Source organism: Gracilinanus agilis, chromosome 1 (genome assembly GCF_016433145.1).
Source record: "Gracilinanus agilis isolate LMUSP501 chromosome 1, AgileGrace, whole genome shotgun sequence".
NCBI lineage: Eukaryota > Metazoa > Chordata > Mammalia > Didelphimorphia > Didelphidae > Gracilinanus > Gracilinanus agilis.
The window spans coordinates 233,769,432-233,779,298 of NC_058130.1; positions in this window are offsets into that span (position 1 = coordinate 233,769,432).

The following is a 9,867-nucleotide window of genomic DNA, read 5'->3' on the forward strand; positions in this document are numbered from 1 at the left end:
TATAAGAGACAGGAGAGAGAGAGAGAGAGAGAGAGAGAGAGAGAGAGAGAGAGAGAGAGAGAATCTTTTTTGGAAAAGTCATCCCCAAAAGAGGGAGTGATGTGAGATATGGGATTAAAAGTAGGTTGGTTCCAGATTGAAAAGGAATTTACATGTCATGCAAAGGACATATAATCTTATCCAGTAGACAATGATTTTTGAGCAGAGGAAAGAAATGGCCAAATCCATATCATATTTATTTTAGTAACTCCCATGCATCATTATTAGGCAGAGATCATAAGAAGTGGCTGAATTTATCAACCTTGCTCTTTAAATCCCCCAGCAATTTACTCTGGATTCTTTTTTCCCCAGTGTTGTCCATCTCTCCAAAAGGGGAACTAGGTTCCACTTCTCTGATACTATCTCTTCCTCAGATTACTAAGAATAAAGAATCTATTTTTGGCTCTGGTTTATAGGCTCTTTGCTTAGCAAAGGGGAGAGAAGGAAGAAGAAAAAGGTACTCAGAGTACAAATATGAATCTGCTATATTTTTATTCTAAGAAAGAAATAAAGAAGTATTAACCTTTGTCACTATTTCTATCTTTCTCTATCTCTGTCTCTGTCTTTCTCCCATTTTCTTTAATTTTTTTCTAAAACACTCAGATGAGAGGATAATATTTAGCCCAAGCTGGGACATGTACAGAAAGTTTCTGTTTGAAAGGTACTCACTATTTTATATTTCACCTCCTATGGAAACATTCTAATTAATAGCAATTAAGCTCTTTTAGTGGTCTTTCTCTCACAGAAGCTTTTCCTTGACTAGCCTGGGACAGTCATTATTGTTGCTACAGAGACTCTGGTAGCAAACACCACAAGTAATGTGCCTGAAGAAGGGGAAGATTTTAACTGCCTTTTTTGAATCTCACAAAACCTTGTATCAAAGGCAAGGAGATATAAATATAAACTGAGTCTATGCTAGAAATGACCTTACCAAATATGTTAAAGGGTCTTGGCTTATGGGTTGGTGGGGGGAAAGGGCATATCTTTCCTGCCTCCCACTCTTCTAGGACTCAAAGACTTATCCTTACATTTCAAAGCCGAATGAAAAAGAGATGAGGGGCAGGCAGGGTAAGGAATACTCTTTTATTATATGAATAGAAATCCAGCTCAGTAGTTAATTAAATGTGTCCTCATGACATATAGGAAATGGCAAGTTATGGCAATATTCCTCCATCTAAAATTTCCAATGAAAAAGCACATATTGATAAGTCCAGCAATTAATTAAGAAGAATTTGAAACCAGAATGGAGGTAAATCTGGAAGGCTGAAAGAAGCCTTACTAAATGAAATAAGTGTTGAAGGAATATTGCAAATGAAATAACTAAATGATCAAAAAATTATTGGTAGATCATTACTGATGTAAAACTTATATCTAATAGGATTTATTATTTATAACCAATCAAAAACTTTTGCTAAACATCTCAACAAAGTGGGGTAAATAATGGGTTAGCATTTTTTCCCTGTCAAAGCAAAGTTTTACCAATATTAGTCTGTAATCTTAAACCTGATTCCAAGTTTATGACACTTCATATTTTGATTTATAATAGCTGGTGCAATTTCACATAAACCAATCTGAAAAGCATAATGAAATAAGGTAAACTCATGACAAAATTTATTAAAATGTGGTGTTGGCCTCCATCCCTTTGTTTGTCATGAAAGAATTAAGGCAAAGAACACTCATTATTCTGAAAATACTGGTCTGGATTATTCCAATTTCCAATAGGATCAAAAAAGATAAGGCCTCTGATAAGTGCTAGAAATTCTTGTAAGTTAAGCCTTATTATTCCTTTAAGAACTGAAAAAGCAACAGCAATATCATGAAAAGCAGAAATTAGCTTTTGAACTTCTTAGTTTAATGAAAACAATCAAGGAATTTGAAATATATAATTAAATCCCATTAAAGTGCATGAAACTAATCTTGGTGAGAGGAGGGAGTAAAAGGAGAAATTACAAGATATTCCCTTGTTACTGTGGATGATTGTGCCTTGTTTTTAACCTTTGGAAAGATGCAGTAATGCATAAATCATAACATTTTAAAGGTTAAATTAAAAGTCTTCAAAACCTTCAAGGATTGCATAATACAAAATTATTTTTCCCGTCCCAAATGCTCTAGATCTAATAAGATAAAATTTCTTATGAGTACAATCATTTATACTAAATATAAATTAGAATATCTATACATTTACAATGCATTGATAAATAAGCAGCAAAATTATCTTTCATGAAAATTGTTTTCAGAGGGAACTTTTATTATTCCTAGATCCAGAATTTATCTCTAACTTCTTTTATCTCTTTCCATTGCCATTGTATACCTTTGATTGTTTTAATTTTTTAAAATGAATTATTTTTTTTATTATGCTGCATTTCACTATGTTTTAAGAGTCTGACTGAAGGTAAACAATTAAAAATTCAAATAAATACATACAAATTACACTAATGTGGCTCATAATATTTGGGCAGATATCAATTTTTATATATAAGACTTTTAGAAATTTATCATTTCAAGGAATTTTGTGACATCTCAATCTAAGTGTGGTCAGCATTATATAACACGGTTTTGAAAAGTTGCATATAAAATTCAGATAACATATTTAATGTTTTTGGATATTTTTAAAAGTTGTGTGATAAATCATTTTAATGAGTAAAAAATCCATTATATTACAATGAGAAAAAACCACCTCGATTTGTCTTTAATAATATCATATTCCAATTCCTTTGCTCATTTAATTTAGAAGGTATTAATCTTGTATCATCCTAACTATTGGTCCACAATATTTTAATTGTTTCTTTCTGGTTACCCCCAAATTTTTCTCATTGACTTCAGAAAACTGGAATTGACTACAAGAATGACTGAGAATTTGGGGGGTGGGATCTTTTAAAGGAGGTGATTGATAGATTTTTAAAAGTTACACTTCCTTTTATTCTAAAATATCAGCACTTTTGTTTGATTTTTAAAATAATATGATTTCTCAACTTTTCATTATAATAAATTTTTTTCTAGATGTCAGGTCAATAAAAAATTTTAATTTTCTGATATTTTGTGATTGATATTCATTCTTTCCTCACCTTTCTACCCTCCCCCAAAAGGTAGGGAATCTGATATTAGTTGTACATATATTATCATATGATACATAATTCTATGTTCCACATAACTAAGACAAATATTAAGCAGTGACCATCAAAACAATATGGTACTGGCTAAGAAATAGAAGGGTGGATCAATGCAATAGACTAAGAGGAAATGACCTCAGCAAGTTAGTAATTGATAAACCCAAAGATCCCAGGTTTTGGAATAAGAACTCACTATTTGTCAAAAACTGCTAGGAAAACTAGAAAACAGTATGGAAAAAAACAGGTTTAGATCAACATCTTACACCTTATACCAAGATAAATTCAAAATGAGTAATAATCTAAATATAAAGAGTGGAATCATAAACAAATTAGGTGAACATAGAATAGTATGCCTATCAAATCTGTGAGAAAGGAAGGAATTTAAGACCAAGCAAGAGAAAGAGAACATTACAAAATGTAAAATGAGTATTTTTGACTATATTAAATTAGATAGTTTCTATACAAAGAAAACCAATGGAACAAAAATTAGAAGGAAAGCGACAAATTGGGAAAAATATAATAAAACTCAATTTTGTTTTTTCATAGTCAGAAAGTATCAATAGAGATTAGGAGAAAATGGTGTGTCCCTAGAAAGGCAATATTGGGATAGAATAAAAGGCAAACTTGCCTTTAAGCACACAAGTTGCAGTTTAAAAAGGCTAGTGGTACCTTTTGAATATCAAATTTTAAAATTAAATAATTAAGAGTAGAATTTCAGATTAATTTGTTTAAATCCAATTCAAAATTGGAAAACGATTGCTTCCTCCAGGTATCTTTGTTTACTGTAGCTGCATTGTAGAATGTCAGCACAAGTTGAAACAAATGTCCTGGCTTTAGTTTGAACATCTGATCTTCATGTAAGCCATCACAGTTTAGTTTAAAGAGGTAGTCAGACAAGATGATATCTAGCTTTCTATTTCTCAGTCCTTTTTCTGGAGACATGTAACAACTTAGATGAAATCAACCTAAACAAAATCTTCATGTAAAACCCACGTACTCTGTCCCCTTGCTGTAACATTGTTTTAACATATTTGTTGGTAATCTGAGTAGTCAGTCCATCAGTAAATAAAAGTTTATTGAGCACCTAACATGTGTCAGTCACTATACCAAGCACTGAGGATATAAAGAAAAGCAAGACAGTGCCTACTCTCATGGAGCTAATAAAGAGTGGTAGTTCTTTGAATAGTATAAATATTTAATTAACATGACTCCCTTATTCATTAATACTATGCTATACTCTGAAGTGATCATTACTTGTATTTTCTACTGAGATAATTGGAAACAAAATTCATCAAAGAAATATCATTATTTTGCTTTGCACATTTGAAACTTTTTGACCAATTCAAAAGTTCTTGTGAAATTAGTCTACTATCTTTTAAAATATGAAGAAAAGGATCTTTCTTATCCAAAATGAGACTGAAACAAGTTGCTTAAAATATTGATCTGTTTTATTTTAACACTTCTAAGTTAAGTATGTTAAAACATTACTTTTAGGAAAGCATGATGGCTCAAGGATATCTTTGAAGAAACTAGCTAGCTGGATTACTGACACCCCTGGACATCTGAGAATATGTTAAAAGTAATGAAAATAAGACAAAAATTTTTAGTCCAGAACTGCAGTTTGGATGAAGATAACACTTGCTAGAGATGAAATATATAATAAAGCTATTTGCTTATGATAACTCTTACAAAACATCAAGTAGATATAGACAACAGAATCATGAGAAGGGACATAAAGAAATGGAGTATCTCTTGTGTGGAGGGAACATATCTGTTCCAGATTTTTAATCCATGGGAGAGCTCCAATGTTTGTTTGAAAGAAGAAAACTGAGAGATACCTCCTTGGTATATAAGCAAGGCAAATATATCAACACAAAAGTCTGTCTATCATAAAGTTAAACTGCAGTATTTGGACTCCAAGAACCTTAAATACTGAAATGAAAATGTCTTCTATAATTAAGGAGGCATTTAGAAACATATATATTTTAAATGATCTATTGGTATTACAAGACAATTATACAAAACATTTGATGATTATCCTGTTATTTTCAAGATATAAATAATGCTCCTTATTGACAAATTAGTCATAACCCACAAAAAACTAGAGATAAGTAGTTTAAAGATAAGCTCAATCCCCATAACTCCCAAAGAGCTTTTGTATAATGTATCTGAGCATTAGATATAAGTAAATAAATTATCCCTGAGGCATCAGAGTATGGAGATAATTCAAAAATGTGGAGATATCTCAAACCACTAATTAAAGTCCAGAATCTCTCATATTCATCTGATTCCTTATATTGGTCTAGAGCAGATGGAACCCTTCAGATGAAGAGGATGCATAACACTCACTGGTCCTTTAGGTGTAGCAGTGTTTATTCACTATTAAGTCATTTTTATCACCTTTGGATATTTCTGGGACATAAGACAAAACCAGAGGTAGTTGAATTTGCATTTCTATTACTACCAGTAATTTAAAGCTTATTTTTAAAGAGTAATTTATAATTGTATTTTAAAAGGTCTTTTATAAATGATATTCTTGGGACTATAGAAAAGTAGGCTTCTATTTTGATGGCATTTAATTCTTACTCATTTAGTTTGCTCTGTTCATCAATGTTTATGTTTTATTTTGCTTTTAACCAATAACAAACAATTTTTATGTTAGTATATTTTCACTAATTGTTAGAAATTACCTTCGTTAATAATTACATAAGTACCTTTATGCTCTAGCAAGCACCTAAATATTAAGATGGCATAGTCCTTTCTCTAAAGGAGTTTGTATTGTTATTTGGCCAAAGGAACAAACCCAAACAACTAAATACAAGTAAGAGAGAAACAAATAACAAACTGTGAAATATTTACCAATTAAAGGCTTGGGATAGAAGGAAAAACAAGAAAGTCCCTACTCTCATGGAGCTCATAGTCCAATAGAGAATAGTAATTATTTAAACAATGTAGCTATTAACTTAACATGACTCCTTTGCTAAATAATACTCCAATGTATTCTAAAGTGTTTATTACTTGTAGTTTCTACCAAAAGGAAAATTTGGAAACACATTTAATTTTAGAAATTTGTTATTTCATTTTGGACATGTGGAATTCCTTGATCAATTTTATAGTTCTTGTTATGGAATTATCTTAGCATCATATGAAATATGAAGGGAAAATATTACTAGCTCCAAAATGCAAAATTACAGTGCATTATTGTACTAAGAAAAATAATTTTGTAATGTAGAACTCTTGGTTTACTCAAGGGAAATAGACTTATCCATTAATTATTAAACACTTATCTTGCAAATGCTCACAAAGGGAACCGTGATAAATACAGATATAGAACCTAGGAGAGGAGAGATTGAGGTTCAAATTTTACTTTTTACAGTTATGTGCTTTATAATCTTAAATGAATCAATAGGTCTCTCTGAATCTCAGTTAACTAATCTCTAAAATACAGATAGAAATATCTGCAATAACATGACTCATAAAATTGTTATGAAAATCAAATAAAATTATTTATGCATTTTTAAAATTTTAAGCCACTATAGATATTATAGCTATCATTATTATTACTATTATTTTAGGGGACATTTTGGCCATGATTTTTTGAGAGTATTCCACTGTAAATTTCATGTATAAAGTAGTGTTACCTATATATGTACCTATAAAATTTAATTATGATCTATATCAATATGACTTATAAACCTAATATATTCAGCTCCAGTTCCTTGTATTGCCAGCTGCAAACCAGTGCAGAGCAGATATCCCTTAAGTATTTTAAAATCAGTACATCCAAAATATAACTAATTATCTCAATATATTGTTTCACAATACTATCCTTCTACCTGTTTTGTCAAGGTTAGCGTAATTTTTTCCAGTGTTCCAGGTATGTAATTTTAGGTTTAGCCTCAATTCCTCACTATCTTTCACTACACACACAAACATGCACATGCACACACACACACAAACACACACACATTTATACTCAATTACTTGTTACATCTTGCTGTTCATTTCTCAATGTTTATCTCACTTTTGATCCCCTTTTTCTACTCATAGAAGCTCAGTCTTAGTTGAGATCTTCAGCACCTTAACTTACATTACTTCAATAATCTTTTAATTGGTATTTCTGTTTTGAGTATTTTCCTCACTCCAATTAATCCTTTACAGAACCACAAGACTTATTTCTCTCAAATTCAGATCTAATTATGTCACTTTCTTATTCAATAATTTCCAGTGTCTTCCTAAGTCCTCCAAAATAAAAAACCAGCCCCTTTCTCTGGGAAGAAAAGGAACCACCACCAACAATGACAATAATAAAACTCTCTTACAATCTATCTTTCCTGTCTAATTATAAATTACTCCCTTTTCCACTTTCTGTTTCAGTCAAATTGACTTTCTCTTTTCCTCACGTAGGATACTACACCCTTTATCTGTATGCATTTACAGTGATCTTCTCTCAATCCTATACCACACTCCATTCTTACAACTGCATTATAGAATCACTTGTTCATTCTCTACCCTGACTCTATCTACACCATTAAGCCCTTCTTAATTCCCAAATTCTCCTCCCCAAACTGCTAGTATTCTCTAATTATAGTACATTTGATTTCTTTATGCCTATTTTGTGCTTACTCTGCATTTTTCTACATCTATATTATGCTTCGCCTAATTGATTGCAAACTATCTAAGAAGAGAAATTGTTTCATGTTCATTTTCATATCCCTTAGACCTACCATAGCATGTGTCACATAGTAGGTTCTGAATAAGGTAAATAGTTTTAATCACTATATAGAACTGATACAAGTAGACTCTATCAGATGCCTCTCCAAATATCAACTAAATAGGAACCTGTGAAAATTGACATTATGTTGTATACCACTTCCAGAAATGAAATCATCACTTTCTTTTATCTCTTCTTTCCAATTGGCTTAGAGATCAGTATTCTGTGCTGATTTAGTCTGGCAGTCTGCCTGGTAGCAGTCAGATAAACTAGAAGCTTTCAAATACTATTAACATTTATTTTCATGTTGTTTTAAAATGAATTTCCAAAACAATTCCACCTACTATATGTGGCAGAGATCACTTCATTCTTTAATATATTCATTTGGAGAGAGACCAATCCCTTCAATTACAATCCTGTTTTACTAGTGTCCTTGAAAGATAAAAATCCAAAGCCAAAACAAAAGAGTATATGTAGCACTTATTACAGTGATATTCTTTCATAGTCTTCCTATGTAAATATTGTTTTATAATTAGGATGCTGATGATTCTCTATCATGTTTATCATTCTGATCACCATACATATTAAAGAGGTTTTCTGAAATAACATGAAGTCCTTTATAATTTGTTATTTATTAAGACTAAATAAAGTACTACTTTTAATATAGATTTTCAATTGAAAAAAGTAGTCCAAAAAGATTATTCAAGTCATTACTGCATTATACAATATGACTTTCTATGACCTACAATAAGATTAAATAAGATTTTTACTTGTCAAAATTTTTAGAGCTCGAGTTCTTCTAATCCTTGAAAAAGAAAGAGGAGTTTTTCTTGCATGCCCTAGCCTTCACAAGAATCAAAAATAAGCTCTACTCATGACAAATTATAAGTGTTTACCATGACCATCCAAAATCTGCACACATAAACCCTTCCTCTGGAATTATGATTATATTTTGCTCTTGACTCTTCCCAATTCTTCAAATTATATATTTCACACAATTATATCAACATATTTAGGTTTGGTATTCTAAGACATCTAATTCAGTTGTCATTTTATCTTGATAATGAGTAAGAACATCAAATATTAACTAAAATAATTTTTTATTTTAAAATTTTTTATTTAAAAAAACTAAAATAATTCAGTTTTCTAAATTTTGTTTTATCTTTGCTTCTCAGTCTACATAAAGCAACTCTCAGTATCTTGTCCAAAAATTTTCATCCATCTTCTGCCTCTTAGGTCCTCTTGATATGGCTGATCTGTTAACTTTCATAGAGTGGCAGGTTGTGATAACTCCAATATTCAAGAATATGAATAAACAGTTCCAATCATCTGTCTTCTGTTCACCAAATACTTCTATAAATTCATTGTTTGAAAATAACTGGGTAGATAACATCTTCTTCCCACCATTTTTCACTGACTAAAATAGCAATAAATAAATAAATTTTAAACTAGTGATAAACAGATACTCTCTTAATGTCAAACTAAAACTTAGAAAAAAGGATATTATCTGGAATTCTGAAGTCTCTTTGCCCTCATTTTCAAACTGGAATTCTTCAGATAATTTAGTGGAAAACCAGTATAATAGAAAGGAAGATGTATTGTGAGCCACCTATCTGAATTCTAGTTATATCTTTTTCTATGAATAATTGCATTACCTTTAGAAAGTTACTCAGTGCATCAGTTGAAGATGTTTCACAATCCAACTTCTAAAGCTGTTTTATTTTAATTTTTTTATTCCAAAATTCTAGGATTCTAAGTAGGAAAACAATATATAGCTATTTTATGTAATTACCTGGGCAGTTTGTGTTTTTCTTAGTGTTTTATTTTTTCTATTTGGCTAGAATTAGAGATATAGATATATATATATATATATATATAGATATAGATATATGTGTATGTATGTATATATATATATATATAGCTTTCCTAGTATTATTTCATCATTATAAGCATTCAACATGTTTTTCCTAAACTCACCATATAGGTACTATTCTTCATATGAAG